The following is a 25,421-nucleotide window of genomic DNA, read 5'->3' as shown; positions in this document are numbered from 1 at the left end:
CAGAGCAATCAGTGATTGTTTCATGTAACACATAGTGTCTCCTCGCTCAAGCTTTCCTCTTGATCTATGTTTCATGCTTTTGACTGGGGCGCATGAGACTCAGCCAGCAGTCGAGTCGCAGAAATATCCAGGCCTTACAGGACGACGAGGAGAAGTTAATTAATCACCAGAGTCTCAGTTTCCTGTTGCCTCATAACCTTGACCATGAAAAAATGAGCTAGATAATAGAAATATTAAACAAAAACAGTTATATTTCCAACGATGTTTTAATAAATGACATCACATTTATGTGAGGATTTCTCAGGATGTTTCCCAGACAAAGCACAGCCATCTGAAGACTTTGTCGTCTTCGTTTTCAGAGAAACGGGGATAAATAGTTCTAAAGATTTTCTCATATTTTATTAGTAAGCTCCAGCCCTACTTTCAGCTGTTCCATTTCCTCTAAATGCCTCACTGATGAACAAAAACACATCATCGTGCATTGAGAATCAATCCCCCTGTTAGTAATCATCTTGGGTTGGGTCCTTTATTAGGGTTATCACTTTTTTTTTTCCCACCACATCTTGAGAGAAAAAAGGAATTTGAGCTCCTCGCCCAAGAGAGACAGTGCAGAGTCGATTAGTCATTTTCTGTGAACATCATTTGTATTAATAACAAGTGGGATTGCGCCTGCAGCTGTGCCTCAGCTCACGTCCCTGTGATGAATGCTTTATTGGTTTGGGTCCAATATTTCTTGAATATTATTATTAGTGTATGTGTTTTATATTGATTTCCTGCAGTCATGGGTTTCATTGCTTATGGCAGCTCCTTTTGATCCACACAGAAGTGAAGGGAAATAATTTAGAGCTGAAAGAAGTTAACACAGTTACGTTCACATGAGCACAATATGTTGCTGTAGGGCCTTTTAGTGGTGACACGCTGCGGTGAGAAACAGCAGCAGTCCACAACATCAATACACAAACTTGTTTCCGTCTGCATCCACTTCAGTCTGTGAAATTGCTACACGGCCTACGGGAATCCTTCAGTGGGGTCCCCGCAGAGCCGCAGCTGGACGTGAGTCAGACAGGGAGGCAGATGCACGATGCAAAGAGAAAGTAGGAGGTGGAGGGGAGTCAGTCAAAAGTTGGGAAATGTGGCCTCTGAATAATCAACGCCCAAATCAATTTGTTCAACGTCCAAGAGAAGCGGGTGGACTACAGAGGAATGTGTTGAGTGGGCGGTCGCTCGGTGCGTCCAAGTCCATATCTCAGACAAACACGCAACAGCCAGAGAGGCTGTCGGAGTGTGGAGAGAGATGGCCAGGAGGGATGGGACCGAGCAGAGGGCCCACTCACACAAACACGGCTTCACTTGAAGCTTCTCTTATTCCGCTAATTTTTAGATAGACTGCATGCACACAAATTTACATTTTTTAATCAAAGAGTTTTCTGTCCTTTCAGTCTTTCTACATTTTTATCTGTAACTACTTGTTCAACTTAGCAGCATGAAAGGAACTGCCATATGGTCTGCAGAAACAACCTGGATTTGCCTAAAGGAAGATTAAACACACTCAACCGTTTAATGCGTTAAAGCCGCAGTATGTAACTTTTATTTTAAAATGTGTTGCTTTCATATGTGTTAAAACTATCCATACGTCGTGACAGCCTGGTATGAGACAGGAAATCCATGAAAAACAATCAAGTTTCTCCACCTCCTTTCAGTGCAACCTAAAGAAATTCACAGCTCCCAAAAAAAAAACAATCAGAGCCACGTGGAGTGTCTTACCGCTGTCAATCATAATCGTGTGCACGCTGCCAAATGTGCAAATGGCAGAGAAACACCTTACTGTTACAGGAAAACAGTTTAAATGCCATCATCAGTAGCCATGCTAACTAGCCTGGGCATTCATGTCAGGCTCTGCTATCAGGAAGAAGCTGTAGCTTAGCAGAGAACATAGGGAAGGGTGTGAGCAGCATGTACACAAGCTTGATCGACAGCACTAAGATCCTCCTCCTGGCTCTGATTCTTTGTTTCTGTTTTTCTGCAGCTGCCATTGGGAGAAAAGAGAAGCTAGATTTTATTACTATTATCATTCTGTGCTTTAACTTTCCAAAACAAATTTCTTACTCATTTAATTACCACAGACCTTTGCTATTAGTCCTACTCTGTCATTAAAAACATGAAAACCTGCCAGGAAAAATTCCCTGGATTCAGTGGAGCGTGTTTCCTGGAGAGCAGCTGGCCCGCTGCGCCCGGCTCCGTAATGGCAGTCGCTTTCTGACCCCGCCTCTCGGCATTTTGATTTCAATACACCGTTCTTCTCTTTTAGCATCAAACAAATATTTCTTCACTTTCATTTAAATTCAGAACACTACATATGTCAATTTTCTCCTCTTTATTAATATTTTTTCTTGTTAGTGTTGGTGTAACGTGGGAGGAAGGAACAAAAAGAACCATTTTTTCTTGCATTTCTGCTAAATTAAATGAAGGTTTTGTTGAGTCCTCTGGAAATTAAAGATTTATAAGAATAAAAGCACCAGTTAACTCAAGATGAGAAATCTCATTACCATCAAAGAAAAATAATAGCTAACAAATCACAGAAAATTAAAACATAAGCCACATTCCACTTGGTAATAATGTGAAACCATGAAGGATCACCTGAGGGGATTTAGACCCAACAAAGACTCAGAAAAACTGCGGCTGAAAAACTAGCATTGTTTATTATTACAGGATGTGTTATTTTTCTGCAGGCTGCGGCAAGGCAAAGGTAAAAGACAGTAATGAAAATGTGGGAGAGGCTGGCAGAAGAGAGAAAAGAGAAAGCAAACTGAACCCAGACAGAGAGAAACGAGAGAGTAAGGAAGAGAAGAAGTGTGAGTGGCAGGTGACTGTGCAGGACTATCTGGGCTCAGACCGTTCAGATCCCCTGACATTTACAGAGTGGCCGATCGCTCTTTGCCATCCTCCTCTTGAAAAGTTCAAACGCACAAAGATCCACAGAGGAAAATGTTACGCTGTGTGGATTAACCCTCTCTCTCACATCGCTCCCCTCCAACCTGCGCGTGCTGCAGCTGTCACTCTGCACGTTTTCATGTTGGACTGGTTTTAGGTTTGTCTCACAGCTTTGTTTGAATTTTAAGCAACACATCAGTTCATGGTGTTGAACCTAGATGGAAAAACTGCTGTGTCTAGTAACCTGGAGGGCTTAGGCAGGCTGGCAAGTAGGAGAACAAGGTCACAGTCTTTAAGGCTCTACAGCTCTAATTTATTTCTTTTTTTTTAATTTCTAATTTCTATGATAGATCAGAGTGTGCCAAAGTCCAATCCTTAAGAGGCACCATCCTCCAACCTTTAGATGCATTCCTCCTCCGGCACGCCTGAATCAAATGAATGTCTTGTTGTCAGGCCTTCATTCTGTTTCATCTTTGCTCACATCTCACATCTGACCAAAAACATCAAAATCAGGTTGCAAAAAAAATTGATTTTTGTTACTTTTGAGCCTCCAGACTATATTTCTAAGTTGAAAGCAAAAAGAAGCATTTTGTCGAGACAAGAATAATCAATATTAAAAAGCCTGAAGTGTTCCTGTGCACACTCATACAGCAGTCATCACGTTCTCACCTTAGAGGGAAAATGTTCCAGAGATGAAAGTTTAGTCTGAAAAAGGCAGGACACATTGTTTGCTGTTAAATGGCACCAGAGTCAATTTTAATACGTATATTTCAAAATCGGGGTGTGCAACTCATGCACATCACTGCAAGTGATGTTCTAGAAAAAGTATAGAAGAATGGTCATTTCAGGCCTTGCTAAAGACCGAACTGACCATTATTTCTTTGGAGCATGTTTGATACAATACAGGCTAGTTACACCCCAGTGTTGATCATACAGACAGCTGCACACTGTCTGCAGGAACTCTTAGAGTCCAGAAGCCCAGCTTGATCCAGTAGTGACCAATTAACATAAAGTCAAGACTAGATTTAAGTTATGTATAAAGGTAAAATGTTACTGGTAAAAATCACAGCGCAATGTAATATAGAAACAAGAATTACAATAAGACAGTTGAATAACACTGGAAAGCCTATTTTCAATTGACAAATAAACTGAAAGTTTATGTTAAGTATTAACCAGGAGAGAAACCTTTGAAATAACAACTCAAGAATAAATTTTACCTCCTTTCTCTGATTATCAGGCCAGCTTTGGTGCTTGAACTTTCTGCGACCACCAAAGAGAATCTTCCTGCAGAGATGATGGTGGGCCTGCCCTGTTCGTCACCTCTTAATCAGACTGTTGGCACCGGCTGCCCAGAATTGGATCAACCTTTGCGACCCGTGCTTCTGCGCTGCTTCCAGAGGTCAGCCTCACATCTCTGCTCCGTCTCTGAGGCAGCTGCAGGCTCTCCTGTATGAAATCTAATTTCTTCCTTTTCCTTTTGTTTTTATCTCTTGCTGGTTTCTTTTATTAACCCAGATGTGATCTTTCACAGCTCATACTTGAATTACTAGAGCTTCACCACCCTTCCCTCTCCCTGGGCTGTGCCAGAGCTTTGAATTTCACATTTTAGTCACATTTAGACATAATTTACAGTCTGACAGTCAATATTACTGAGACCTATATTTTTGACGCCTGATTGAGAAACAAGCTGTTCTTTTGAGCATAGGTGCAGAGCGCTTGTGAGCATAGTTACCTTGATTAGATTCGATTGCAGGACAGCTGCAGTGTAAACAACACTGATTGCGCATTGTCTGCAGGAACTCTTACTTAGTGTCCAAGATTAGGGTCTGTCTCTGTCCGAGAACTGTAAACAAGGATAATCAAGAAATGGAATAAATAAACCAAACAGCTGCAAAGTTTTTCTGAGATGATTACAGACCCTGACTTTAATAGAGTGTCAGGCCACCTTTGATTACAGCACACGCTTCAGTAGTTCAAGAAAACAACATTTATATTTCTAAATGGATGCTTTGTAGATGTTTGAGTTTGAACTGATCCAAAATCTGAACCTCTTTATAAGGTTTTATGCAGGTCAACCATATAATGAGTTTATGCTCTGCGGTGTCCACTCTTTCTCTAAGAATGACGTTAAATGCATTTTCAACTGTACTTTTTCTAGCTGAAAGCAATTAGTTGTAGCTTAAATTAGCTTTACATTTATTTAAACCACACCATTCCAACTCTGGTGGTGACAGCTAAACTGAGCAAAGTCTCTCTTTGGGTGCGTTCACACTGCAGCCTGAAGTGACCCAATTCCAATTTTTTTGCCGGGGCCGTTCTCACTGCCAGTAAATGCAACCTGTATGCGTTCTGCAGTGTAAACGGGCAAACGACCTGAAAGTGTCCCGCATGCACAGTAGAGGGCGCTATAGCGTCAGCGTTCTCAGTGTTCTGCTAACAGCCAGAAGAAGAAGAAGAGCTCAGTGTTTGCGGAAGTAAACATGGAGGCTAACGGTGGAGCTTAGCTTACATATTTGAAGTTGTTGTCCGGCCGGAGCAGCATATTAACAACTTAATTATCATTATAGTCCGTCATGGTTGTTGTTTTTCTTCCCACTTGCGCGTATCAGGACACAGAATAGTGAGATTTGTTGAGAATCAGTGACTTTCAGTTCGGATGAATGCGAATCGGATGCGTATCGGACATGGGTCACATTCGAAAAAGAATCAGACCTGTGCTGCCCACACTGCCATGAAAAGATCGGATACAGGTCGCATTACGTCAAAAAAATCACAATTGGGTCACTTCAGGCTGCAGTGTGAACACACCCTTTGTGAACTCTTGCACATTTCTTCATACTTCCATAAAGTAACCAACCACAGGTTGCTCAGGTTTACCATGAGTGTCAGTCTTCACAGATTGACCTGCAGCCATCAACAATGAGTATCTTTTACCACCACACACTCATATGTCCACTTCCCTCATTCCCAGCTTGGAGCCATATCCAATATCTGGCCTGACTGGGTTGTCCTGAATCATCCCCTCAGGTATGTAAGCTCTTCATTAAAGCCGTGGCAATCAGAGAGGCAGAAAGTACAGCTCGTCGTAAAGAGAATGGATCACTTCCCCATCTTCCGCAGTAAGCTGTTTGCAAGAGTAGACACCCTCCTCCATTTTCATTAGCGACCTGACTACTATATATTCTCCATATAATTGAGGTTGAAACCTTCTGCTCTGTAATGGGTCTTTCCATAACAATCTTTTAAAAGTGAAAGCCTGCCATCCTCGGGTGATGTGAGATATGAGTTTGGGTTGTGTGTGTGCGTGTGTGTGTGTGTGTGTTGTTATCAGGAAAATCACTTGTAGTCATTTTCTTTTTAAGCCACTTTTCAAAGGCAGCTTGATGTAAACAAAGTTTTTTCCACAGAGTCTGAGACACAATGTGTGAAAAATAAAAGACAGAAATGAATAATCACATCTCAGTACCTCCAACTCAAGTCCTGGACTTTTAATGGAGGTTTGATCTTTTTCGTGTGCAGCTGATGAATTTTGATTAGTGCAATTTGACAAATTGAGCCTTTTCTTGTGAAATCTGTTTTCATGCAGACAAGTTGAAACATTTTCCAGACTCTGCTTAATTTGCTGCTTTTATGTTGCTTTTAATGTTTCACCCTTTAAAGATATTTTATGCCTGCTGTTGTTTTATGATAAGACGTTTGTGCAAGAAGGAGATTACAGTGTTTACGATTATTTTATGAACAACAAGCCACTTTATAAACCTAAATGAAAGCAATAATAACCAGGTTTCAGCATGTGGGCAGGTGTTGATGCATTAATGCACAGTCTCACAAAAGTATTCATCCTGTTTTGTTGCATTTCAGCCACAACTTTCACTGAATTTTATTTAGTATGAGAGACTAATAGCTACAAGCTGGGATGGAAAATGGATGGATGGAGGGATGATAGACTGACAAAAAGTCATGCATATTTATTAAGTGAAAGGAAATATGGATGCATTTATGTTTTGTTTATTACAAATACATAAAAAATCTGAAAATGTGGCTTCGAATTGCAATTAACCTCCATTTCTTTGCTTCCCCTTAAAGCAAATTTAATGCAACCACTTGCATTCAGAGGTCACCGATGCAGCAGAGCACTCTTCAGTCCATTATCCTGAAGGGGACTTATTGTGCTTACCTGAACAGGTTAGGATAGGTCTATGGGCAAAACAAAACAAGTTCATTCATTTTTCTGTGCGTAATTTCCATCTGGTCAGTTCTGCATATCTTCAGAATGAGCTGGTTTAGATTCTCTCGTCACTTTAAATCCAAATAAGCTGCTGCTTGACCTTGCAAGTCATTTTTCCCAAAAAATATTTTATACATAATGACGTAGGGGAACTGAAAAGAAATGCACACCACACTTTTCAGAGTTTTTTCTGTGAAACATTTTCATAAACCAATGCCCAGTTATGAATTACTTTGTGTTGCGCTATCGCATAAAATACATCGAAGTTTTCAGTTGCAGTTTCACACAGAGTGAAAAGGTTTAAACCATAGTAAAGTCATATTTTATTTCACGTTTAATTATATATATTTTAAAAAAGCAGCAAGTTTAATCTGCAGGTCTTAAATGCATGCGTCACGTTTTCCCATCGACTTCAGTCAGATCTCGTAACATCTGAGGAAAACTCTGATGAAAGGGAGCTCCAGTTATAAAGAGAAGTCAAGACGGTCAATGTTAAAATGAGCTCAAAGTTAAGAAAATCAAGATATGTCTGTACTGAAAAAAATACATAAAAATTGCACCTTGCTGCCTATTAGCCTATCAGCTCGCACCTTCAAACCCACTTCCAGCCAGGAGAGGAGTGGGGCTACCCGTTAGTCTGGGTGATTTGTGGTCATGTATAAATTGGAAGCTGCAGTCTGAGTCAAAGCAGAGCCATAAATAGAGGAAGGAGACGACGACAGCGCCGAGACAGATTCCAACAGAACTGATGGAAAGCAGTCTGATGCAGATGAGGAACACTTTCTTGATAACTGTGGTGAAAACACATCTTTCTGCTGCCTCCTGGAGCCAAAGAGGAAAAGGCCAACGCAATGCATCTGCAGAAAGACGGAGATGCTCGAGATTTTCACAGAAGATGGTTTACTTCATTTGCTGCTTCATGAGGTGTTGGATTTATAAATAAGTCATTAGAAAAACTCAAAAAGGTGTTTCTAAAAAGAGTCCTCAGCTGTTTTTTCAATGGTCAATTTATTTAAATTGTGACCCTCTTTTATGGTCATGACAACACAGAGACACACACACACACACAATCGTATCTAAGGACAATTTAGAGTAACAAATTAACCAATCAGACTAAGAGTACTGATTTTGGACCAGGTGTGAAGAAGCTTGAGTATAGATGGGTTCAAGCTATACTCAAGCTTGAGCCCAGCTTGAGCCCCCATATAAATGATACGGTGATACGGTGATAAACGTCACTGTATCATTTATCATCATGATTAATCATTATCATGATGAATTTATGGTAAATAAAAAAACAAAACTCAATAAATATTTTAGTCCATGTTGACCACCATCCACAGTAGCGGTTCTCAACGTGGGCGGTACCGCCCCCCAGGGGGCGTTCAGAGGACGGCAGGGGGCGCTGGCGGACATTTTTACAAAAGGGGGGCGCTGGGATGCCTTTGGGGGGCGTTTGGTCGAAGGTAAACTTTACACCTTAAATGCACAACAATACCAGCTTAGACTTTGAGCAACTTGCTAAAACTGTATTGTGTAACATTAAATCATGCTTGGCTGCAACGTTATCGATGGCAGCTCTTCTTCTACTCAGTGTTTGTTAGCTTCTGTTAGCTTCTTGGTGCAGCTCCGTTCTCCTGCTACTGGTAGCTAAAATCACGATATCCTCACTGTGTATCCCTCTGAAAAATGAACCCATTTAAATAAAGAAATAAAGAAATCCCTCCATGGGTGATACCACGATAGAGAGCGTTCATTTTATAGCGTTAACACGGTGCTGTAAGTGGTCCGGTATGAAACGGGGGTGATAGAACAACACAGCACTTTTAAATTTCAATAATCAGAATGCAGAAATTGTTTCCGTTGTTTTAAAAGGTTTATGTCAGTCTGCCTTTTCCCCATCAATACGCTTCCCGACCGCCCTGCACCTTAAGGGGGTAAAAAAAAGACGCGCACATTGCGCAAAACTCTGAAACAGGAGAAGCGGGACATAAAACGGAGCGACGAACTAGATGTGAATTATGGCACAAAAACAGAGAATCCAACGCTGAACAGTGAAAAATCAACACGATGTGAAACACATGACGATTAGGCGGCGCAGCAGGTGATGAGTGAAGATTACTGATGGTCAATAAACGATAAAATCAATCTAGCAACAGGAAAGAAACTAAAGTGGACATAGCAATAAACCAAGAGAGGATAATACTAATCAAATGAAACTAAATGGAAATAAATGAAGAACAAAATGTAAGAATAAACTAAGAAACTAAATACAGAGGAATAAACTGGTATGGCAAGACCTTTCGAGCAATAATTAATACAGAATACAAGAATAAACAGACACTATTTCCAGATAAAAGGTAAAATAATATTGTTGAAAAGTCATGGGTTTGTTGAGACCATATCTAGTACTGATAATAAATATCTTACAGACCATAACAGTAAAGAACTGATCACTTATTTATGTTTTTAATTAGATTTGATATATTTATTTCTTCAGTATTATTTTTCATGTCAGTGTTAATGTCATGAGGCTGATGACTCCATGACACTTTCAATTTGACTCATTAGGATTTTATTAAGAACCAGATTTGTTCTTTGCCATTTCTGTCCAGTAAAACTATTAATCTATAATCAATAGACAGGTCTATATAAAGATATAATCCATGTTTCTGTCTCATATTTGTATGGCATTAAAAGGACCTGGAACTTTTGTTTTTCCACTGAAAGCTCTGGTTTGCACAATAAATGCCATGTGGGTGAAAATTTATGGATGATACTCTGATGTCCCATTTTCCTGAAGGCAGCACAGAGCTGCACCACCAGAAACCGACAGAAACACTGAAGAGAAGAAGAGCTATGATTAATGTAGTTACAGTTCTATCCATGTTTTAATGTTGCAGAGCTCAGTCGTTTTGCAAATAGATCAAAGTTTAAACTGGTATGTTGAACATCTTTTATCTGCTCATTTTGTGGAATATTTAACAACTAGAAAATGGCAAAGAATAAGAATATTTTTCCACTCTGATTGGCTGCTGTTAGGCTTACCGATTTTAACTTGAATGTTCATTAAATTTTTCATAGATGCCTGTGAAAATAATTTCTATTCACATGGCTTTTTTGTTCTCTGGGAAATTATTTTTATGATAAATACAGAAACAAGCATAAAAATCAAAACATCTACAATAGTGATAGTTAATATTAATGATAAAATCAGTCAGTCAGTGCAAAGTAGCCTACAAATTCTTTGGTGGGGGGCGGTGAGGCACCTGGATAAAGGCTGGGGGGGCGCTGGCCCAAAAAAGGTTGAGAAACACTGATCCACAGCCTGAGTACCAGTGTGCACACAAGCATGATTGACAGCACTAAGACCCGCCTCCTGGCTCCGATTGGTTGAGAGAAGAGCTCAAGTTTTTCACAGATTACCTGTTTCATACTATATTGTCACGACATAGCAACATTTTCAACAAATATGTAAAGCTACATACTGCAGTTGTAAGAATAGGAACACGTAGGTTATGCAGCTTGTTCGGTGGCCTAGTCAAAGTGTGGACCTAACTACAGCAAATTCTGCCCCAGCAGTGTAAAACAGTCATGCCTTTTCTTTTGGTATTGCTGCTGGCACACAGATCTTTACTTTTCTTTGCAGCTGTTGTTTTGTGTTTTTATGTGAATGCTGTAGCAGCTTTAATATCCCTTCTGGAATCAATAATGTTTTATTCTAATTGAATCATGTTGTTTACCGCAATTACTTTGGGGGCAATATATCTGAGAAAAGATCTGCCCCGAATTGTTATTTATGAGTTTTTGGTCAACTGCATCATTCATAGTCCCTGCAGCCGAAACGCAGATGGTCAGGATGTGAATCCTTAGAAAGCTGCTGGGAAACTCCAGAGATTTTAGTCAGCTCCACTTAGATCTGCATATTTGATATGTCTCAGGTTGTTGAGTCGGGGTTTGAAAGAAATACTGTTTGACAGAGCTAAAAATGAAAAGAAAATGTAATGAAATTTTGTTTAACCCTCCTATTATGTTTGTTTCTTAGGTGCAGCAATAATGTTCGTGGGTCAATTTGACCCGGGGAGTGTTTAGTCATGCCATAGTGTCAGAAACCAAAAAGTTCCTCCAAAACTTTTTTGCATCTGATTATTAACTCCAATACTAATCATTTCAATCAATATTTGTGCAATGATGTTTTTTTATTTCTCACAAATAAAGGATTAATGATGACAATTTACTCATTTGGACATAAAAAATGTGATTTTCAATTTTTTATGCCCACTGAAAAACCTAAACACAAAATTACACTAACTATCCTTGAAAGTGATTTTTTGTAAAAATTGTTATATTACATTTAGATGATTTTTTTTTGAAGGGGTGATCTTTATAATTGAACTTGAGACACTATTCTGCTCTGTGTCAAATTGACCAGCTGATTAAGCGTGAGCAGCAACAAGTTGGGAGTATTTCAAAGCCATCTTAACTTTCATTGCTGCAGATGAAAATCTCAAGTGTTTTTCTAAGCAAATGAATGAATGAATTCATAAAAGTTCAGTTGGGTGTTGCTCCTTCTGGTGTTTTACCTGGGTCTGTTCACACAGAGGCTAAAAATGTAAAATGGATGTCACCCAGGAAAAAGTTGAACATGTGAAATGCTGACTCAGTCCCAGGTTCGTCAGGTCATTCTCACTTCTGTGCAACATACTGTCTGTGCCTGCCTTAATTTAATGCGCACATGTGAATACATTACTCTCCCATGTGTGCATCTAAAATGTATGAATTCATAGCGTGCATAATACTGTGTGTGTAAGGTCCCTGGGTTGAGTGTGCATGTACTGTGATGTGATAATGCATCAACATCTGACATCTGTGTCAGCTTGGTGTGTGTGTGTGTGTGTGTGTGTGTGTGTGTGTGTGTGTGTGTGTGTGTGTGTGTGTGTGGGTGTGTGTGCGTGTGTGTGTGTGTGTGTGTGTGTGTACAAGAGGAGCTGCACAACCCAGCCCACCAGAGGACCATTAGAGTGAGAGTGTTTGAGAGAATAATAAATTTGAGCTGGGCGGAGAGAAGAGAGGCTGCGACCACCAATCGATCCCTCTGCTGTTTCTCAAATGAAGAGGGAGGGATGAGCATGAGAGACGGAGAGAAAGGCAGACGGAGTCGGAGATTCTGGGGTTGCTGAAGCAGGCGGTGGAAAGTTTCGGTTATGAAAGAACTGACAGTGGAGAACAAGGATGGTGTGATTTGCAGAGTGAGACAGGAGGAGACAGGAAGACGGTGCAGCAGGGTAGAGGGGAAGTGAGTGGAGTGAAAGACGGCCAAACGATCAGTCCAATTAAGAGACGTCCCTGTGGAGGCAACTGTCCCTGTTCTCTGCTGCCAACACAGCTTCAGCTTCCAAGGACATCGTTTTCGACATGCGTCTCAAATCACACAAACCTCATTGCAAATTTGTTCCATTTTTTTTATTTTACATTAGTGCACATGAAATCATCACCGCTAAGGTAACACCTTACGAGGCTCGCCCAGGAAACAGCCGCTTTTTCATGTACACCTATGATCGCACATTCCTCATGAGGCGCGCAGCCTTGGGGGCTTGGGGACAAAGTGGTGCCAAAGATGGCTGGCGCCACCAGCTACTGGTCCCAGGGTGCTGATGTGTGCCAGAGGCTAATACACTCATCTCTGCTCTGCCCACCCACCAGCTGCAGCTGAGGGGAGGCATAAACACTTGCCTGCAGTAAACTACACACACATGCACACACACGCACGCACACACACACACACACAGACACACACACACGCACACAGGGAATGCACTGATGTTACATACCCATGCTTATTTACCTCAGCTTTTGGTGATGCTAAACCACTCTAACATTTTTTAAAATTTGTTTTCTCAATAAAACCAGATATTTACACACACTGTTCTAAAACTGTCTAAAAAAAGACACAACCTTTTTTCTCTTGCTATCTTATGTTAGAGTAAACTGAAATTTTCCAACTTTGGATCTTTCATGATGAGTCAAACTTTTTCCTGTTTACAATTTGATTTAATAAATCCAGAAGTTTGCAGACATGTCCTGATAGATTAAACATCCTTCAACAAGCTTCTCACAACCGTTTGCTCCAATTTTGGCTCAATCCTGGAGGAACGGCACCAGATTTTCTCCTAAACACATTTTTAAGTTATGAAGCTTGTTAAATAATTTGGTGTCTATTTAAAAGACCCATTTGCATCCAAACTTTAAAGTCAATTTTACATAACACTGTCCCTTTAAAATCATTCCAGATGTTTTGAGATGTTGCTTTATTAGATCCACAAAATATCCTGACAATGCCATCTTGGCCCTGAATTTGTTTGCAAACCGCAATCAGACTTTTTCTGCTGATTTTAGGATGGTTTCTTCCTCTCTTGTCCTTTCTGAACTGAACTGTGGATAATGACGCTGTCTTACCCCTGCCACCAACTTTAAAAGGTTTTTGCTTTGCTTCTAGAGTTGACTCTCACACTTTGCACCAAAACATATTCATCTATAACACAGAAGTCGTTCCTGGATGGCCAGATGGTCAGACATTTCTCATGATGTCGCACATGGAAGCAACGTTTTTGAGGTGATGGATGAACATTTGTGAGTTCAGGGTAAATTATCTAAAATGTTTTCTCTCTCATTTTTCTGGTACTTTGCAAACACTAACATTAGCATTCATCCAAGCTGATCTAAAACAGGAGAATTTAGCTTGATTTAATGTCAGACATTAGAAAATAAAAAGTTCTGCGTCTGTTTATGCCATATTTGTTCTTTCGACTTTAAATGGCAAGCAAATCTAGCATGTTACTGAAGTGAAAAAAGGCATTACCTGGGCGGAATAAATTAGGCTTCGGAGCTGCTGGAAAACAGCAGAATTACAAACAAAGGAAGAGGAAATGAGGTTGCCAATTCTGAACACAATCACAAAGAAGCCATGAACAAAATGAGTCGACAAACTCAGAAACAGAATCACTGAAGGAGCATAATTGGTTGGAGAAACGTCTGTGAATAGTTTTTTTATTATTATTATTCAGCCGCAAAAACAATTCTGCCAGCATTTGCAGTTTTTTTTTCATATGTGACATGAAAGTCAGCCTTTTCTACTGCAAGAATATATATATATTTTTAAATAACTTTCTCCAAAGGCTCATAACTTTTGAGTAAAACCATTTTTTAAAAACTTAGCCAGAATTAATCCTACACATTTTACAACTGTTGATTTTTAGTTATTTTATTTTCTAATCAATTATTTGCAAAGAAAATCTAAAATCGAGGCAAATTATTTGTCATCGCAGCTGCTTCTAATCTTCGTCTCTTCAAACAAATTTGTCAGTAAAACATTCACTTACTCTAAATGTAAAACTAACTTAAAATACAAGTTAGAGATTTTAGTAAATCATTTTTACTTCAGAGTTTTTCAAGTCCAGCAATTAGTGGCAAACAAATTCACTCCATGATCAGACCTTGTTCTGCTCAGAGAAATAACGAAAACCCAAGAGGTTTAGTTTAAATATCTAAAGTTAAACTTTATATATTTTCTTACCAGCGAGGCTGAACTGGCTCCTTTGTTTGGTATTTTTCTTTTTGTTGCTAGAAAAAGAAAAACTATTTTTAAATAAGGTATTACAGGATGACTTATGTTTACATATTTAAATGTAAATTAACTTAGTTTATTTCTATATAGCATCAATTCATAACAATTGTCATTTAAAGGTGCTAATGTTTCACAGTATCTATTCACCTGTTGTCTTTATTTCCTTATGTGGAGGGAAAACTACTCAGCATGAGGCAATAGTGGAAAATGACAAACCTCCAGAAAAACAACAATAAAACAAAACCAAAAACAAATAGAGCAGGACGTTCTGAACAATTAGTGATAAGCCAAGTGATAATGAAACTCTTCTGTTTGTTAAATTACAGTCATGTGACGCTTCATGAATGGCTCTATCAGCATTGTTGCTCAAAACACTTCCAAGATATTTGTTTACATTTATTTTCAGGTGTTGCTATCTTTTCTGGAAAACAGCAAGGGGGGAAAACAGGAGGCTTCACTGGGAGGATGACCACTGGAGTGGGAACAGGTAAGCAAGACAGACTGAATGTGGAAAAGCTGAGGGGAAGTTTAAACTGAGGGAGCGGAGAGGCCAAAACAGGAACACAAAGATTAGATCAACAAGAATTAGGCTGCTGAACATGACCTGAAACAAAAGTAACAAGAAATACAAAGGAATAATAAAAGCAAAAATAATTAAGAAACTGGTGCTACAGGAAAAACAAGAATTAAACGGAACCGTGCACAAGAACAACCAGATTCAGAAAATAAAAGAGGAACTACAACTCAATCATAAAATCTGATGTCACAAAACCAAAAAGTACAGAATAAAACCACAAAATCACCACAAAGTCCCTCAACTCATGACAAACAATCCCACTGGAAATCAGACAGCTGTTAACTCTCCTACATTTGTCATAGGAAGGCATCTCTTCTGTTTTCTTAAATTTGAATAATGAGAGAGAAGCAAAACTGAACGTAAGTGTCAGGTGCGCTGAGGGATGAAGTCAGTGTTTTACCTCAGTTAGGGAAACAATAACACATATTCATTTAACTGCTTCCTTTAACAGTGTTAACATTAATGTTTGGTGAACTGGTCACTGAATGACTAAACATCTGCATATTTTTTGTTTGCATCGGTATCAGTATCATCGATACCACTTGAACAAAATTTTGTTACATTTTCTTTTCATTTTTCTCTCTGTATTTCTTTCAAACTCAACAACCTGAGACACATCAAATATGCAGATCTAAGTGGAGCTGACTAACATATCTGGAGTTTCCCAGCAGCTTTCTAAGGATTCACATCCTGACCATCTGCGTTTCGGCTGCAGAGACTATGGCACTGCTATTAGTGAAATATGATATATCATCAAACACCTGACCTTTAGACATTCTTGTGGTTTTTCCTTTGAATTATTCTGTTAAAGCCTTAGAACAGAAACAGTATAAAAACTAAACCTATTTCTGTGCATTGTTTTCTAAATAAAGTGCAAAAAATATTGTTTGAGAGCAAAACAAGAGGGAATCTGAAACTAAATCCTTTTACTGTAGCGTTTGAGGTAAACTACAAATGTTAGAAGACGATTAAACAGAGCTATAATGTTACACCAGGCATACTATCACCTGCAGATCATATAAATCAGATGAATATTCAGTGACCTTCACAATGACACTTCAACAGTTCCTCCAAAGCAAGCAGGTTTCAGAAGTGTCTGAGCATCTCTTAAAGCAGCTTTGTAAATGACAAGGCCTCTGGCTCTGGAGGCATCGGACTGCATCAGACTGAGCCACTATAACACTACAGTGGAATTAGAGGGATGCAACATGTTGACATAAGGGAAAAATCTGACATCCTCCAATAATTTGCTTTCTCATTCCACAGAAAAGCGAGAGGAAGAAGCAAATAGACGAGCATAATAGAGGTCAAGGCAGATGTTCCCCTACGACAGTTTTTACCCCCAGACGGCACATCCGCCTCTCAGACAAACACATTAATGCACACGCTTGCATTGCAAACACGCGAGAGAACACACACACACACACACACACACACACACACACACACACACACACGCATGCAGGCAGAAGTGAGGCGGACACACACGCTGAGTAAGAGCAACCGATCGGAGCCGGAGAAAAACACAGCGAGGAATAAGACGGGCACACAAAGCGCTGAATGAGCCTGAAAAGACACGAGTGGGGATTAAGGGAAATGGAGAATGAAAGTGAAAGACTTAGAAAGTGAGAGGCTGAAAAGAGAAGCAGTCGGGTTTTTAGCATGTGACAAAGGCAGAGAGACCCTGCTATAAATTTTCAGGGCTGCTTTAGATGTAATCTGGGCTTGAATGCAAACACACCACCCGACTCCGAGCAGGGGTGTTGTGAGTGTGTGTGTGTGAGAGCGGGAGGGCGACTGAAGGATTGGTTACCAGGGAGACTCTGACATATCAGGCCCCACTCCCTGCTGCCCTCACTTTAGCCTCGAAAACGCTCAGTGGTGGCTCCGCTAATTTACAATCGCTCTCTCGTGTTCTCCCCCACCTCTCTCTCCTTCCGTCTCCTGTCGTAATCTACGTTCAAGAATCTTTTGTTGCCGTTCACACAGCAGGCAAACGCAGCACAAACCTGCTTTATTTGTCCATATTCGACCTATGTCCAACTCTGGAGCTAATTCAGATTCGCATCAGACTGTTTTCTGCATTCTAAATGATCATGTCACATTTTATTGGACTTTTATATCAGGCATGAGACACGAGTCATAATTCTGCACCAGAAGAAGCCAGATGTGGTAAATCAGAACATAAACAATGGCTAAGAATTATGATTATGACCTTATGAGAGAAGTTTGTGTCACTGAAGCTCATCACATTACATCAGACCACAGCTGGTTCTGACTACACACCGCGACAGGCTAAAAAAGGATATTAGCTACGCAATATTTTTATTAGCTTCCTTCGTCTTGTTTTGATCTTCTGCTGCCACTGCAAAGAAGTAGTTTGGTGCAAATATCTTAGTGCACTTGAAATAAGACAAACTATCTCACAGGTAACTTTTCAGCAAGATATAGATCTTATTTGATTAATAAGTGTTAGATTCACATGCAGATTATTTCACTTATAACATTTTTCCCATATTATGAGTAAAATAATCTGCCAGTGGAACTAGTACTTCTTCACCAGTATTGAGGAATTATTTTCTTGAAACAGGCTCTTACATCTTGCTGAAAGGTTACCTGTAAGTTAGTTTTATTTAGTTTTAACTTAGACTAAGAATATTAAGATCTTATGTTTTACGTCGAATCCCATTACCGAATAAACTTTTAAACAGATCGATAAAGGTTATTACTGCTGTAACCAGTGTGACATCAACGTTCTTCTTCTGTGCATGTGGGTTTCTTTGGAGACATAAACTGTTCACAAGGAAGTTTGATTGGGTTTAATTAGTAATATGAAGAAAAAATAATCAGATTTCAGCAAAAAAAATCTGAATTGAGCATCAGGACCTGCTGTGTGAATGTCGACGAACTACTCCAAATATTATATTTTTGCTAAATTCCCTAACTTTCCCTTAACTCTCTCATCAGCAGTTATGGTGGGGACTTGTTGTTCACATCTGGTGACAACCAAACAGGGCCCAGTTGTAATTAGTGGGGAATTCTAATGAGCTTATCAGGTCAAAAGCAGCTTAGTCCTCCAGGACCCTAGCAGGGTGGAAATTAGCCCGGCTGCAGCTCAGACAAAACATACACATGCCGCTTGCACATTACACAAGGACGCATTGTGCATACTGATACCAGCTCCATTCATTAGCAAACACTCACAGAAAACTTCAGCCTCACACTCTCCTCTCATAAAGGGATTAGCTCGCTTTACATCCCTCAGTTAACAAAAAAAGTTAATTATTAATCTGAGTCATAAAGAAGGATTCAGAAAAGGCAGCGGTTTGGATGTGAAAGGCTGTCATTGAGGCTGAAAAAGTCATTTCACAACTAAACAGACGGAGGCACCAAGAAAAAACTAGAACTAAGAAGGGAGCTTTGAAAAGCATTAAAACCCTGTTAGACGTTTCACTTTTTGCCATGTAAAAACCACAAACTTCATTGTATTTTATTGGGATTTTATGTGACAGACCAACACAAAGTAGCTTTCACATCTCTGAGACCCTTTAGTTTTCGTCAGAGTTCACTTGTCTAGCATTTGATTGCAAGTTGATTCGACTATAAAAACATGGCCGACCACCAAAACCAACTGGCCAGGCAAAGAGAGAGCTGAAAAGAAACCACAAGAAGAACGTGAAGAACAAACATGAAGCAAACATGAAGAAAGTAATTTCACCAGATGAGACGAAAACTGAACTTTTTAGCCCATCTGGAGACAAATTAAGCCTGACATCACAGTAAATAAGCACCATCCCTACCTTAAACATTATTGTGACATCATGCTGAGCTTTTCTTATGGTAAACTGGTTAGAGATGAAAAGGCAGATGGAGCTAAGTTCAGGGTTATCCTGAAAAAGAAAGCTGCTCAGCAGAGGTTCACGTTTCAGCAGAAGAATGACTCTAAACACAGCCAGAGCTTCAAGGGAGAGGTCCAAGTGTTGGCCCTGAAAATGCCCAGTCAAAACCCAGATCTAAATTAAAGCTAAAGGAAACTTGAAAGTTGGCGTTTTCAGAAATCTTACTTCTGTTGAACTGTTTTCCAAAAAAGAAAGAACAAAAATCTCTTAGAATGCACAAAGCTGAAGGAAACTCCAAAAAATAAAAATAAATTAAAAGGTATTGCTTCAGCTGGTTGAATGGAAATGCTTATCACTATCAATTTGCAAACCATTTTAATTTCTGCTCTACTTTATTATTTTTTACCACTTTGTGTTAGTTTATCTCATAAAATTTCAATATACTAATGTACGTTGCCAGCTTGGCGGAAATGTTCAAGAGGTATGGACGCTTTGGGAAAGCGCTGTAGTTTGGCTGTTTCCGAGTTACTAAAACCCTCTTATTTCCCTCTCACCTCCTCATACTTTGCATTTTTCTGCACTTATCATAAGTAGTTATCTCCACACTTCGTTCTGGGACATTTGTTGTGTATTACGCAAAGACCAGAAAGACGAGAAACGGTGTGTTCCTTTAAGAAGCACAGCAGCAGCAGCTGTACAAATAGGATTTTATTAAAGAATAATAACCACACTTGTCATTTTGAATAAAGAATGTAGTGCCCCGTTAGCAGAAATGAAATGGTTAAGTGTGTATGCAGTGTATATCATCGAGTGTCAGGACGTAATGGTGGCAGAACTGGAGACAGTGAAGGATTATGGGAAACAGAAAGGGGGTGGGTGGGATAAATCCATTTCCTGCGTTTGGTGCAGTAGTGCAGGCTTCCATCTGTTTTATTCCAGACTGGTTAACATCCAATCACTTACTCCGATACTTCTATGTGAGTGTGCGCGCACGTGTGTGTGTGTGTGTGTGTGTGTGCGTGTGTGTGTGTGTGTGTGTGTGTGTGTCCCAGGCTGGAGAAAAATGGAATGCAGAAACTCCTACACTCAAAATGTTAAGATCTTGAAAGCAGAGCGGTGATGCAATGTGTTTGAGGCAGTAACTAATACTGCTTCCTGGCCTTTGTTCCACCTGAAATGTAGCACGACTCGCTGAAACAAGGAGGCGGATAACCAGACCTGCAACGCAGGAAACGATCAAAATGAAATCACGCAACCATGGGATGTATTAAAGAGTGTGGGGGTGAAAACATTAACCTACCTCTGTGGAAGCAATATTCACACCAAGTCCGGGTTTTTCTTTTTGAGCAGCGGCACAGATACGCTTTCTGAGTGTCTCACTTTGAAGGACATTACTGTCACTGCAGAGCATAACAGACATCCTTATGTTTAACGTTTTACCCACAATGACTGCTTTTATCCAAGCCTCATAAAAATGTCCTTGCCAAGCAACAAATCTAGTCTAATTAACCTACTGCTGCTGCAGATGGCTCCCCGAAGTCTCAAAGTATGACAAATACACGACCTTATCCATTGTTTACGCTCAAAACGTTTATCTGCCTGGCAATAGATCTTATAGTTTTGATCTTATTTTATACATTCAGTCAGGAAGCATTAAAAAAATATGTTTGAATACTTTTAGTTTAGCATTTTTAGTTAAATGTTGAAAGTTTTATTTGATCTTAATGCAGAACATAAACAGACATCTTGACCTAATGTGATCCTAGAGAATGTGAGATTCAGATTTTATTCATAAGGTAGCTACATTACAAGTCAAATAACTTTATTCTACAAAACCGATCCTAAAAATGTACTTGTATCTCATTTTGTTTAAGTCAGAAGAGATGTATTTTGAGCAGGAGGTTTTGTTTCGTTTTCCTTTTATTGGATGATTATAATATTAATCCACTACACAAATTCAATAGATTTCTATGAATAAAGGGAAATCATTGGCCTAGCCGGCTACAAGGTGAGCAATAATGCCAAAATACCAAATATAGCTGAGCGCCAGAGACAAACAAAACATAAATAATAAGAAAAAACGAACAGCAGCCCCTCAAGGTGAGTGACACAGATGGACCCCCAGTCATGGACCTTGAGAAGTAATGAACCATCCCTCCATATTATCTCCACACGCATCCAGAAAAGCACAAAGGACATGTAGATAATCCCCCCTTTCGCCTCCTATTCTCTCTTCTGGAAACTAATGCTGCACACAACTCATCCCTCACAACACACACTGTAAACCAGACCTGCCAGGCTGCTAGACAGAGGCATATATCTGCTCTTGTTTCCAGGTAATAAAGAACTTCTGATATAGCCAGAGAGGAGCTGAGAGAAAGAGAGGGTGTGAGTGTGAAAGGTGGGGAGTGGGGGGTGGGATGGGATGAACTACTGTGGCAAAGAAACCCATTTATTAAGAGACTGAAAAGACATCCTGAGTACTAAAGGGAAAATAGGATTCATGGTGCCGTTGCCCAACAATAAAATGATCATGATGAGTGAATTACAAACAGGAAGTCGAAGAGACGCAAGATACAGGATGAAAAATACTCGCTGTGCTGGAAGAATTAATTAAGCATGCTTTTATCGCACCTACACCAAATCAGAAGTTTAGTTGTGTTCATCAGATCTGAAGCTGGATGAATAAGAATCAAACATTTCAATGTGTTTCTTTCTAATTGTGCTGTTTGGATGAAATTCACAAATGATAACAGACAAATAAATCAAAGCAGAAAATGACTAAAGTTACGTGTAGTAAAGTGGGAGGAATAAGTATTCAACATGTTTATTGAAATTAAATTAACAGATACACTGCAAAAATACAAAATCCTACCAAGTATTTTGGTCTAGTTTCCAGTTCAAACATCTTCATTCATTTGAAATAAGACAAAACTAATGTACAAGTAACTTTTCAGCAAGATATGGCAGCTTTTTAAAAATATATTGATGAAAAATGATCAGATCTACTGAGAGAGATTACGTCAGTTATAATAAGATACTTTTCCCATGTTATAAGTGAAATAATATGCCAGCAAAACTTACTTGGTAAGATTTTGTGTTTTTGCAGCGCTGGTATATTTCTCCATTCGTTCTGGCTTCAGTTTTATAAAATCCACCTGTAAAAAACGCAGAAAATCAACCTTTTTCCTCCTAACTTTACTTTTGGTCTTGCTTATACCCAAGCTGAGATGCTGGGCAATTAAAACCATTTAATAATCCATAAATTAGGACTAAACCAGCTGATTAATTGCTACTAATAAGGATTACTCTCTCAATACCGACAGATTCCAGCTGGAGTGAACGTCTCTTGAGTAGACCCATTAGAAATATACTAAGTGAAAAAAACATTACTGATGTCTGTATACTTTAGGGGAAAAAGGCATCTATTATATATATCAATAAGTGGATGTGTGAATAAAGACGAGCTGTAACGCTAAACCGGCCGGCTGGTGATTTTGGATGCTGTCCAGAACTGTTCATGTTGTGGGTTTGTGCAGAAGGATATCGGTTTACTGCTGCTCCTCCCTCGGGAGGTCTGGGTTTCTGCAGCCGTCTTTGATAACACCTCCACTAATATCACTGCTGATGTGTGTTTTGAAAGAATCGCAGTTGTCATTCTTCTTCTCGTCCACAAAAACACCTTATTTATTGAATGTTGTTGTAAAATGCTTTGTCATTTATTCTGCAAAGAAACGTCTGTAGATTTTAACAAGCAATAAATTCATAAAACGATTTAATCTGAAGGGTTGCACAGTGGCGCAGCAACTGCACAGTGGCGCAGTTGCTGCAAGAGCTGTTGCCTTGCAGCAAGAAGGTTCTGGGTTCGATTCCCGGCCCCGGTCTTTCTGCATGGAGTTTGCATGTTCTCCCTGTGCATGGTGGGTTTTCTCCGGGTACTCCGGTTTCCTCCCACAGTCCAAAAACATGACTGTCAGGTTAATTGGCCTCTCCACATTGCCCCTAGGTGTGAGTGTGTGTGTGCATGGTTGTGTGTCCTGTGTGTCTCTGTGTTGCCCTGCGACAGACTGGCAACTTGTCTGGGGTGTACCCCGCCTCTCGCCCGAAACGTTAGCTGGAGATAGGCACCAGCAGCCCTCCCGACCTCATTAAGGGATAAGGGTGAAAGAAAATGGATGGATGGATGGATGGATTTAATCTGAAGACTGAATGTCAAATGGGTGCTTTCTCATGATGATCAGATGATTTACCCAACTTTACATTGTATGGTTGTTTGGTTTGGAGTCATTCTTTTTAATAATGTTGGAGTTTTTGGTTGTCCAGATTTAATAAAGTTCTCTGTGTTTGCTTGTATTTCACGCCTGTTTGTGATACTTTTGGGGCTCTTCTATGAAACGAGTTTATCAAGTTACCTTTAGGTTATTGTTGAGCAAATTCCTCCTTCACAAGACCTAATTGAATTCACAGGAACTCACATTGGTTTATTCAGAGTTCAAAACGTAAATGCTCCAGGTTAAATTTACATAACCCAACAGGAATTAATCTGTGTTTTGCAGGACAAAGCCTCCTAAGAATCTGTTTTCTATGCTGACATAAATTGTATGTTCAACTATCAATACATCGGTGACGTGCGGTGAGGTTTGTTGCTGGTGAGGCACTGACTTACGACTATATAGACACCATGCATGTTATTGCACGTATGGAAATTTTGCGCAGACATACAACGCTGAGGGGCAAAAAGACTCTTACATTAATCCATAGCCGCGTTAACTCAGTGAAATTTAGAAATGTAGGTATTAATTTCGTGCTATGATCCACAGCAAAGGGAAAGAGAAGAGCGAGAAAGCACTTTCTCTCTCTGTGCACTCATCAAACTACACGCAGACTCGTTGCCATAGCAACTGACAACAATGCCACTTCATGTTTTAGGATTTAACACCAAAAAAAAAAAAAACATTCAAGAATTTTGCACACAGAACAGAACATTTAGTCTGTTGTTGCAGTATCTTTTAGGCTTAATGTTTTATTAATAAATAATTGCTGTGGTAGATTAGCTACCGCTTCTACTTTACTGAATTATTTAGACATACAAACTGTAGCGCACAAAATGCACATTTCATTAAAAAAAATAATAAACAAAAACATCGTATTGCTGTCTTACCTTTACGTATCAATGAAATCCATGCACCGCTAATTCTGCACAAAAATATCCGTTCATCCAAAGCCAAGTCTATCCTCGGCATGTCTTTTCTACTCCGTTTGAGAATCATCAAACTGTCTCGAAGCAAAACTTTCAGCTCCGGTGTTGGTCTTCCTTTAGTTATTATCTCCTGCTTCAATTGAAAATCCACTTTAGAAAACTGTTTAAGTGTAGAAATGTAGTCTTTCATGTTGGCGTCGAAAGAGAAGAGAAAACACATATATCACTGTACTTTACTTATTTACTGTATGCTAGCTCCATGGCTAGCTCACTGTGTCTTACTCTGCAGCTGTGGTCACAATATCTGGGCTAATGAGCGCCCCCAGCGGCGAGTCTGTTCTCTGCCGTTTCTGATCGCTCCTCCGCACACTAAACACGATACACACACAGTTAATGACAAAAAAACACTGTACATTAAATACATAAGCTAAATTATGGAAAATCAGTCCATATATTAAATGTTTTTTAGCCATTTTATTGCCGGTGTACAGACAGGAGGAACATGCTCTCATAGAAAGGCAGCCAGTCAGCGAGAAGTTGCTCAATCCCAGGTGAGGCTCAGCTCACTGCTGGCTTCGCTTCTGAGCATTTGAAAGGGAAATTGCGAAAATCCAGCTATTTTTAAGAAAAAAATCATCAGAATTAGTTAAGCTAAGTAAAAAAATAGGTACTTCATAGTACAAACCGCAGGGTGAAAATAGCAATATAAATGATTTTATTATTATTTTTCCATGACCGCACGTCACTGCAATACATTCATAAAAAAATCTAACTACACCCCCCTTTATACAGTAATAGAGTTTATCAGACCATTGTGAGAAACTTTTTTCTTTCCAGTGTTCCTTCAGTTCATTAAGTTTTGCAGACATTAGTTTCTGCACAGCTCTGTTGAGGCCCTGTGTTGTTGTCCACTTCCTGCTTTTTGTGCATACTCTGGTTTGCTTGCATTCACAAATGCATTAAAAGTGTACCACAGTTAATTTCAACCGAACTGAGACCCAGATTTTTAACCAGGAGTTTGC

General features: G+C 39.6%; 1 long non-coding RNA gene across 1 annotated transcript; it reads right to left on the bottom strand.

Moving 5' to 3' along the window:
- Window positions 1-3,214: 3,214 nt before the first annotated feature.
- Window positions 3,215-25,180, bottom strand: LOC145549928 (uncharacterized). Its single transcript, XR_014085727.1, has 3 exons — window positions 24,361-25,180; window positions 4,149-4,774; window positions 3,215-3,636 (listed from the first exon to the last, which is right to left on the bottom strand). It is a non-coding gene; the product is annotated as an uncharacterized LOC145549928 (long non-coding RNA).
- Between the last annotated feature and the right edge of the window lie 241 nt (window positions 25,181-25,421).

Source organism: Poecilia reticulata, chromosome 22 (assembly GCF_904066995.2).
Source record: "Poecilia reticulata chromosome 22, P_reticulata-male-v2, whole genome shotgun sequence".
Classification (NCBI taxonomy): Eukaryota; Metazoa; Chordata; class Actinopteri; order Cyprinodontiformes; family Poeciliidae; genus Poecilia; species Poecilia reticulata.
The sequence above is the reverse complement of the archived record's forward strand: the minus strand, read 5'-3'. Positions and strand labels throughout refer to the sequence as shown.